We start from the raw sequence: 11,233 nt of genomic DNA, 5'->3' as shown, positions 1-11,233 counted from the left end.
CGCCAATATAGCAAGCGAGGTAGCAGGCGAGAATAGCAGGCGAGAGGTAGCAGGCACAGTTTTGAAGTAGCCTAGCATGCTACTTCTCGCCTGCGATATAGCAGGTAGCAGGCATTTCGGACACGGCCGTGTTGACGTTAGAGGAGGAGACTACAGGGGCATGAGCGTAGTGATGTCATGACGCACTAGAGAAAGTCATGAAGCGTTAAGTATATTCCTCATATCTATGGGGAACGCTTCAAAAGCAACTCACACTGGGAACATACAGATAAACTATTTTGACACCAAGGAAATATTGCATCTACAGTTTTCTACTGTTCACATGTACTGCTTCACATGTCCACACGCTACTTTATTGGCAGAGATTCATCAGTGATACATTCAGCTTAAAGGTAACATCATCCCTTCCCATCATGCAATGCTCCGCCTTCTCCAATTGCATCCTGTCATCTGGTCCTGATCCACAGGCCCGGCCCCTGGCTAGACACTCCGTCTGTTTCACTCCTCATCCTCCCAACACACACACACACACACACACACACACACAGCAGAGCACACAATACACATAACAGTATACACACACATCACACACACACTCACACAGGACACACACAACAGACAGCACACAATACACATATACACACACATCGCACGCACGTGTGCACACACACACGTACACACACACATGCACACACACAAACTCCCCTACCGTCCCATTTTCCCTCTCTTATGTAAAACCTCAGCCAGAATATGGCGTGCGATCCCCATGTCTGACGACCATCTCCGCCCTCCTGTTTCCCCACTCACCACTAAACACGCAGGCCAGGCCCCCGGCTGGCTTCTGCTCTGTCACCAAGATGGTGGCGGTGCCTCCGCTAATAAATCCTTGAGTCATGGGACCCTCACACACACACAAACACACACCACATAAACACACACACACAAACACACACACACAAACACACACCACATAAACCACAGTGAGATAACAAACACTGTCCAGTCATGTTTATGTGTGGCCTGACTCCCTGAGATGAGTGACCCTCTCCCCCCGTCTGTCTGTCTCTCTCCCTGTCTGTCTGTCTCTCTGCCTGCCTGCCTGTCTCTCTGCCTGCCTGTCTGTCTCCCTATCTCTGTCGGTCTCTCTCTCTTGCAGCCCATTCATATGATTTATAGTATTCTAGTAAAGAAAGAGGAGGAAAAAGAGGAGGAGAGAGAGAGCGAGAAAGAGAGCGTGAGAAAGAGAGAGAGAGAGAGAGAGAGAGAGAGAGAGAGAGAAAGAAAGAAAGTGTATCTTTTCCCTGGGCCTGAGTCTCTGGGAAACCCTGACTTGGAGTAGCGTAGCGTCCTCAGCCTCTCCAGCACACTGCCCTGGAGGCCTGCAGCCCGGCCAAAATCCTAAATGGGGTGTGTGTTTGTAGTTGTGGTTAATGTGGTATGCGTGTGCGTATATTGTGTGTGTGTGTGTTTACGTGCTTGTCCACACAAAGGCTGCTGCCAGAGTCCACGTCCATTCCCTAGGCTTTATTCTCAGGCTGGAACGCTGTACAGTACACACACACACACACACACACACACACACACACTACTCTGTCAGTCTCCCTGTCACTGCCTGCCACACACACATGTGCACACACACCTATACATACACACACACACACAACCTTTTATTAGTTCAGCACATTTGTAGCACAATGATGACAGTGCAATCACCTCAGTTCTGTTGGTTTATCTACACACAAAGGGCTTACACACACACACACACACACACACACAAACACACACACACACACACACACACACACACACACACACACAGGTCACTGTTGCCAAGCATTCCATCTCTAATACCCTCATCTGGTCTCTATCCCCCACACCTCACTGGCACTGCATGGACATCAAAGCTGTCCTCAGATACACTCGTTTACGTTTACACTTACACACACACAACCTCCACATGCGCGCGATCACGTAACACCAGTATTAGCCTCCCTCCACTGGCTTCCTGTCCTCTTCAGAATGGATTTTGAGATTTTGTTGCTCTTTTTTAAAGCTTTAAATGATCTGGCGCCACCCTATCTAGCAGAACTCCACTATCACACTCCAGCTGGAGCGCTGAGGTCGACCAATGAGCTGCAACTGGTTCCGACTCCGAGTTCCGAGGCTCAGAAATAGAGGCTATGAGCCTTTGTGGCGTCTGCCTCCAATCTCTGGAACAGTCAACCTATCCACATACGATCTGCCCAGACTCTAGGAATTCATAAGTCGTTGTTAAAGACCCACCTCTTCTTGTTGGCATTCAGTTTGAGTGTTGTTGTTGTTGTGGTGGTGGTGGTGCAGATGTTTTTTTTATTACCTGTTATTTGGCATTTTAGCCTGTTCAGCACTTTGGTCAACCATGGTTGTTTTAAATGTGCTATAGAAATAAGACTAGACTTGACTTGACACACACACGCGCGCGCGCACACACACGCACACGCGCGCACACACACACACACACACACACACACACACACACACACACACACACACACGTTGGTCAGAAGAGAGTGGTGGTGAGGGAGAGGAGCTGGAGGCTGAGAGGAGAATCTGTAGGCCTGTTCTGTCTTCCTGTTATGGAGGAGGATGGATGAGTAGCTGTGTGGTGTTCAGCTTCTCGTCCTCATCCTGTCACTTCCAGCCCTCATCCGCCTCCTCAGGTTTCTGGCCACAAGCCCGGACACACACACATGCCTGTACACACACACACACACACACACACCCAGACACAAGAGCCCAAACACAAGCACAAACACACACACACACACACACACACTCACACACAGTCAGCCCTCGTCATATAAAAGATGACCACAGCATGTACAGTATTATATATCCAGGCTTACCAGTATATGACATTAGTTCAATAGAGAGATAATGAAAATAGCAGACTCCTCTGAGAAATGCATCTCCAATGCAGCAGCCCTATCCTCCCCTCCTTCCTATCTCTCTCTCTTCATCCCCTCATCCCTCACTCACTCACCAAACATAATTAACTCTAGCCATATCAAAGGACAGCCTGTGTGCGTCACGGTGACTGGAGGTGAAGGCTAGGTGAGCTCCAAACTGTCGTGGTGTGTGTGAGCGCGGCGTCAGGGTCGGATAGGAGGCATCAAACTCCCAGGCTGGCTGGACAAGGCCCTTGGATTTATGTGACAGGCTGTCTAGAGAAGTTAGCATTGTAGCCTGCAGGTCAGGCTCCAAGCAAACGTACACCCCCCCCCCCACCATACACACACACACACACACACACACACACACACGTGACTGCCCACCCCCATCACATTCTCAATAGAGAGAGACCCCCATCAGCACCTCTCGTCCCCCAACCTGTCACCCGCCCGACACACCGCCGGGAGAAAACAACTCTTACATCATCCTGTGCTCATGTAAACACCAGCTTGGCCCCACAGTGGATCTCCTATCAATATCTCCTATTAGCGGTGAAAAGGAGATTTTGATTGACACGTGTCTTTTTTTTTGTCCATTGTGCAACTCTCTCCCCTAAGTGTTACCCTGACAGCAGCGATTCCTCTCAGAATCCCAGAACCTGTTAAGGCTTCCCTCACACGCCAGCCGTAGCGCCGTCAGGTCGGGGATTGGTGATTGATTGATGGCCGTCACGGCCATTGTCGGCCCCAGCTCTGACGCGGTGACATCGCCTCCTCGCTTCTCGCTGCTGCAGTCGAGTAAGTAAGCCACAGGTCCAGAGTCGAACCTTCGCCATCAATCACCTCTCAGCCTCCCCAGGCTTGAGATGCCCCCCCCCCCCCCCCCCCACACACAAAGCATCAGCATCAGGGGACGCTTCAATGGTTTCAACTCACACCCCAGGGCGAGGTTTACGTTTGCAATCAACAACTCTCTCCTCGCAAGACATTGCTTTCAAAACATTACGCTCTCCTGAGCAAGGAGATACTGGGTAAGGGTAGCGTGGACGTTTAGCAGAGAGACGGACAGAGAGAGACATATGAAATGGGGGAGAACAGAGATTAAAAAAATGGAGGAGAGAGCTGGAGTGAAGACCCCATGTGAGCCAGGCGCGTTCCCGGCCACCCGCGTCTACCCAGCGGGGTCCTGCAGACCCGTGAGTAATCTATCCCGGGGGCCTCGGCCTAGCTGCCCCTCAGGGGTCAGAGGTCAGACAGAGCAGCAGCTTTGCCTGGACAAAACTCCACTACTCTGACTGTCACTGCCTGACACATAATTATTTATTTAAGTCCACATAAATAGAAGGACATAAACACTAACGATGCTGTCAGACATTAGGAGCCTAGTTGGCAATCACATTGTTACATACAGTGTACACACGTACACACACACGTACACACACACACACACTCTGCCCTTTATTATTCCAGTACATTTGTAGTACAACGATGATGCCATCATCTCATTTCTATTGGCTTATCTAATTCAGATTAAATCACAAACCCATCTATTTATAGAACCATGTCCTAAAGACAAACAAATACATCAAAACAAGACAGAGATTAACATCCCTACCGCAGGGCTCTGCTCTAACAGGTTAGGTTATGTTATGCTAAAAAAAAAAAAGCATCTAATCAAATGATGAGTTATCTCAAGGGGTTTATCCTTCAATAAAGTTCAATTATACTATATGTTATGCTATGTAAGCTACATACATAGCTTCTTTCATATCCTTCTGTACAGACACATTTGACTAACGCAAAAATGTTAGTGTTGTGTTCCTTCTCCGTCTCCAGCCAGGGAAACCTGTGTGTGTTAATTCAAAACGTGTCCGTCTCCCCGACAGCGAAGGCTGTGTGATTATATACTGCATGTCTGTTCGCATGCGAGTTGCCACAACACATCTTCTTAATGAACATGGAGGAGGATGGGCTGGGAGCAGCCGCAAGCCTCTGCTACCCACAGACACACACAGGCTGTTACATCACTTAAACGTGAACACACACACACACACACACCCACATGCAAAAAGCTATTTTGGAGACATGTCTCTATGTGTGTGTGTGTCTGTGTGTGCGTGTGTATATATGTGTGTGTGTGTGTGTGTGTGTGTAGATCCCTCCCTGGCCCGCTCCCGTGTTCAGGTTCCAGGCTGGCCTGTGTAGAGCACAGCCACACACTAGCTACATCTCATCAGCCCTGATGTGCCGGGGGGGTTAGGACCCAGCACTGCCTTTCAGTCCTGATATCAGTCAGGCAGCAGGGTCTGGGTCTCTCTCTCCTCCCCCTGTGCGTGTGCCCTCTCTCTGGGCCGGCGGAGAGACATCTGGGGCGGGGGGGTGGGGGGTATGAAAGCCAGACGGAGGGTAATGTGGAGCCTAGGGCCAGGTGGAGCACAGAGGGCCAGAGTTTACCTGGGCTCAATGAAATACAATAAAATGTATGCCCAGCACATCCACCACACTGGTGCAGGACAAAATGACATCTGATAAAGTGAGGTTGAGGTCCACACACAGCTACTCCACAGGACTCAACCACCGCACCAACTGCCACCAACCTCGGGCTGGAAAGCGTCATTGGCCGACACACACACAAGCACGCGGACACACACAAGCGTTCACATACTGCACATATGTGCACGCGCAGACACGTGACGCGCGCGCACACACACACACACACACACACACAACCCAGAACGGTTGATAAGAGAGTGCGCTGTGCTTCTCCGCACACAGCCTAGCTGTTTTAATACTTCATACTTAAAAAAAACAGAAAAACAAACGCAATTTCAGACCTCGTAGTCATGCTGTGAGCCTCTGACATTAGTCATGGCTGGCCGCAGTCTCCCGTGTGTCATGAATGCTTTCAATCTGCCCTCCACTGCGTCTGCGTGTGGGTTGCTCCAGGTAAGGCCCTCCTACAACACTACTGCAGCGTGAAGTACAGGGAGGCAGAGGACACGCCCCCCTCACGGTTGCTATCATCACACATTTAGTTTTCCCAGAGAAGAAAAAATGAGGGGGAAAAGTGTTTGGAAGCTATTTGAAGGTGGTGTGGTTTTCACGCAACCCAAACCCCTAAAATCAGGATGGTTCCTCATTAAATCAAACTACTTTATCTCCACACTTCTGGAGAAAAGTCAGGCTGGACTCATTACCATTGGGAGGGGGGGGGCGCTGTGTTTCTTTTAACCAATCATAATTGTCTTCGGTGGAGCAGTTGCTAGGTTGTTGTTTCATGTAGTCTGGGAGAATCTCCCATCGCCATTGATTGGCCGACCACATGAATCGCCGCCACTGATTGGGCAGTAATAAACGAATGACGAGGCTTATCCCAAAAAAACTACATCCATTGAGTCAGACCACTCACTGTACGGTTGATATCACGAAAACCTGTAGAAGCTGCTTTCTCTGGGAGCCTGTCAGCAGCCTGGCACTTATGTACATAACGTAAAGAAACACTCCCACGCAAAGCACACGCATACTGGTTGATGACAGCCAACCAGCCTGGGCAGGCTAATCTGGAGGTCGTGTGTATGTGTGTGTGTGTGTGTGTGCGTGTGTGTAACGGCGGTCACAGGGCCCCCCGGGGCCTCTCACCCTGCCTGACCAGAGATGTGTGTTGGCATGGCCCCTCCCCCTCACCGGGCAGACCGTGGGCACGGTTCCTGAGGGGTGTTCTCTCTGACTTGGAGAACCTTGATATTTCACAAAGTCAAAGGAACATGTCAGAACCCGCGGGGGCTTGCGATGGGGCTATTTAAAGAGGATCGCTGGAAAACAGCCTCCCTGAGTGTTACGTCACAGAGGCCAGGGTTCGTGGTGGCCGTTATCCCCTCTTCGCTGTCTCTCCTCCATCACTACTCTTCCCTCCTCTCTCTCCTCCTCTCCTGTCCTGTCCTCCTCTCTCCCTCTTCTCCTCTCTCCTCCTCTGCATCTGGCAGGTTCCTCCATGTGTGGGTCCTGTGGAGACATGTTGAGGTAGAGCTGACAGACAAATGGTGCTGTCACATACTGCTGCTTCCTGTTACTGCATCACCTTCTCCCTTCTGTTCGCCTGCCACCCGCCTCCCGTCTGCCTGCCTCCCGTCTGTCTGCCTCCCGTCTGTCTGTCTGCCTGCCTCCCGTCTGTCTGTCTGCCTGCCTCCCGTCTGTCTGTCTGCCTGCCTCCCATCTGTCTGTCTGCCTCCCGTCTGTCTGTCTGCCTGCCTCCCATCTGTCTGTTTGCCTGCCTCCCCTGTCTGTCTGTCTGTCTGTCTGTCTGTCTGCCTGCCTCCCCTGTCTGTCTGCCTGCCTGCCTCCCCTGTCTGTCTGCCTGCCTCCCCCGTCTGCCTGCCTCCCCTGTCTGTCTGCCTGCCTCCCCTGTCTGTCTGCCTGCCTCCCATCTGTCTATTTGCCTGCCTCCCCTGTCTGTCTGCCTGCCTTGTCCGTCTGCCTGCCTCCCCTGTCTGTCTGCCTGCCTCCCCTGTCTGCCTCCCCTGTCTGTCTGTCTGTCTGCCTGCCAACCCTTTCTGTCTGCCTGCCTTGTCTGTCTGCCTGCCTCCCGTCTGTCTGCCTGCACTTCAGTGTTAATTTTGACAGCAAATTATGATTTTGTTTTAGTCATAGTCTTTTGACTAAAATGCCATTTAGTTTTAGTCATATTTTAGTCATCTGACTTGTTTTAGTTTTAGTCTAGTTTTAGTTGACTAAATATCATTACGATTTTAGTCGACAAAATCTACCATAGATATGCTATGGACATGTGTCGCATACTTAGAAGCAGCTGCACAGCTTAAAAAAGTAATCATTCATAACGAGGACCAGCGAAAGAGGGATAATAATAGATGTGTGGACTGTGGTGTGGAAGAAAACGTTGAACACTTTCTGTTACACAGTTTGAGGGAGAAAGGCGGAGACTACGAGATGAAATCAGAGGCAGGATGAGATTGGATTCTAAGGGGATTATTGAGCACTGAGGTTGAGGGGTAGGACTCAGCAGGAAGGCACTTTTCACACCCTTGGGTGACAAGGGGCTCTTGAAAAGGATTGTGCCAGCGTCGTGCTAGCATTGTGCCAACATTGCGCCAGCGTCGGGCCAGCATTAATTAGTCCATTACTAGGCCGAGCAGTGAACAATTCAATTATGTCCACCTGAAAAAAAACATAAGGGTATGTATGGCGTTTTTTTCTTTTCAGACCAAATTTATTTTTATCTACAATCTTCATGAACATTCACAGGTATATAGGCCAAGCAATTCTGATCCTAGATCTGCCACCCAGGGGTCTCTAGTCCATCTCAGGCCGAGCAGTGAACAATTTTATTATTTCCACCTGAAAACAAAACATGAGGGGTATGTATGGCTTTTTTTTTTTCAGACCAAATATATTTTTATCTACAATCTTCATGAACATTCACAGTAGGCCAAGCAATTCTGATCATAGATCTGCCACCCAGGGGTGTCTAGTCCATTACTAGGCCGAGCAGTGAACAATTTAATTATGTCCACCTGAAAAAAAACATAAGGGGTATGTATGGCGTTTTTTTTTCAGATCAAATTTATTTTTATCTACAATCTTCATGAACATTCACACGTATGTAGTACAAGCAATTCTGATCAGAGATCTGCCACTCAGGGGTGTCTAGTCCATTAGTAGGCTGAGCAGTGAACAATTTAATTATGTCCACCTGAAAAAAAACATAAGGGGTATGTATGGCGTTTTTTTTTTCAGAGTGCACTTATGTCCAACCTGCCAAGCACCAAACGACCTGCTGTTCATCCGAGCCTCCCCGCCCCACGACATCTTCAATCCCTGAATGGCGATGCTCCGCGTCATCCACCCGCACGCACGGTCGCTGGTTGGCCTGGATCTGGCAGTGTTGCGCACACGTGTGTGTGTGTGTGTGCAGTTCATAGCTTGCGGGCTTCTCTCTCTCGGTACGTGATGACCAAACGGTGACCCACGGTGACCCTGCGGCAGCCTGACGTCAACGGGCACGCTGCTCCCTGCTGCTGCGGCGTTTCCTGGCGCATGGCCTGCTGGTCCGGCAATGGGCTGCTGTGTCTACAAGGTCATGAGAGACATGACAAATACGCCGCGCCTTCCGGGCCGGCTGGGAGAATCGTGGGGGAGCCTGAATACAACCCCGTAAGCAGACGAAGACTGAATATCATTACTGGTGAGAAGTGCAGCTTAGTCACCCCCCCTCTGCTATTCGGAGAACCAAAAAATTATTCAGGGGCTGTTGCTACACTTATGCAGACAAACACGTCACACACACACACACGTCACACGCGCAAACGCACAAGGCAGTACTAAACCGTACAGCCTGTCAAAAGCCACATACACAGACTTGTAGCGTTACAATGTGACAGGTTGACGCACTAACTAACTGGACACAACGGTAGACAGCCGACAACATCCTTACCCCCTTCCCCCCCCCCCCCCCCCCCCCCAACACACACACACACACACGCACACAAAGACTGCTGTGACACTCATATGGGCAATCCTAATCCTGCCGTCTGCACGCAGGGCCCCAAATAGAAGCTGAATTGCAGTGGAGACATCAGCTGAAGCAACAGATTATTTTTAGTGGGCTGCTGTGCACTGGAGTGAGGTCAGAGCCACGGCCTGGCAGGGCAGGAAGGGCGGCAGGATACGAGCCCGAGCGAAAAGAGGTTTGAGAGAGATGGTGACAGAGAGAGAGAGAGAGAACCAGAGCGATAGATGGGGGAGAGACCGCGACAGAGAGAGAGAGAGAGAGAGAGAGAGAGAGAGAGAGAGAGAGAGAGAGAGAGAGAGAGAGAGAGAGAGAGAGGGTTCCCCCTGCACATCAGCCTGACGTGGTCAATACTCCTCCCTTCAGCTCCCGTCTCCTCAGAGCCCCCGTCTCCTCAGAGCTCCCGTCTCCTCAGAGCCCCCGTCTCCTCAGAGCTCGCCTCCTGTCACCAGAACGGCCCGGAAAACAGGGGAGCGCTGGACTCCCTGCTGTGACTGCTCTGACTACTCTGTCTCCGTTGGTACTGCAGGGTTGCCAGGTTGTTCCGGTAACCCCCCCCTGCCCTAGTTCTGCACCATTTAAGCGGAGCATTTAATGGGCCTCTTTCCTCAATTCAGAGGTGGGGAGTCCTGTGCACTTGTAGAGGTCTGAGGGGTCTGTGGGCATGTGGTCGTGTGAGCGGTTGCTGCAATACCAACTAGTGTGTCGGGCAGCAGTCTGGACCCGGTTCAAAACGTTGCTCACACCTGTCAACTCCCCTCAGATCTCTAGAAGGGCACAGCGGGTTGGTGCGGGGGGTTGATTTGGCATGGAGGAGCCATAAGTCTCACAGGGTGACCAGGTAATATAATTGATCGCAGCGGCACATCGAATGAACCGCCCCTCTGGTGAGATACGGCTGGCTGTCATCCTACCACACAGCTGCAGCTCACAGCCGGGAGACTGATGGGGTGACCGCCCCTCCCCTGCCCTACTGCATCCAGTCACGGGTGCATGTGTCAACGCCGACCACTCAAGATGGCCTGAGGGACAACAATGCACATGCCAACTCCACTAAACGGCACGCAGCCGTCATCAGCATCCTTCTGGATTTAGCCCCCGAAACCGTCGGCGTAATCAGATTAATTCAAGGGATTTCATTTGCAGCCGTCAAGAACATTGTTGCTCTTAAGATGTGTCAGCAGTACGGGCGTCCGTAACTTATTGAAAGCTGATTAAGGGCTGATTAAGGAGAAGCCATCCTCCTCCTCTACCCCTGCGCTGGTTGGGAACACAGAGCCGTGCGTGGTTGTCAGGATTTAGGGCACGTGTGGTGCAAGTGTGGACGAGGGTGACGGACAAGTCCCGGGGTGAACTCTGACCCAGATGACGTCATGTTGACGCCTCACCATGGGTAGATGGGGCTGCCTAGCTGCGGTCGGTGTGTAACCCACGTTAAGGGCTTTCCCAGGGCGGGATTCGAACCCACGCTCTCCCTCCAAGAGGGATGTCCCTATTGAACTGCAACTGTAGGGTTCGAATCCCACCCTGGGCCAGCCCTTAACATGGGTTGCATTGGTGCCGTGACCCGGATGCCCAGTGGTGTGGAGTGAGTTTAGAGGGGTGAGTGTAACCAAGTCTCTCAGCTCTCAAAGACACGAATGTAAACGAGGTCTGTAAATGTGGGAACGTCCGCCTCTCCTGTGGTAGCGGCCGGGCCCTGTGTTACAGCCAGGCAGGGCGGTGGTGGTTAGTCTGAGTTAGAGTAGGCTAGGCTAACGGCACAGAGCTAGCGATGGGT

This window comes from Borostomias antarcticus (assembly GCF_949987555.1).
Source record: "Borostomias antarcticus genome assembly, chromosome: 4".
Lineage (NCBI taxonomy): Eukaryota > Metazoa > Chordata > Actinopteri > Stomiiformes > Stomiidae > Borostomias > Borostomias antarcticus.
This window is presented reverse-complemented; position numbering follows the sequence as displayed.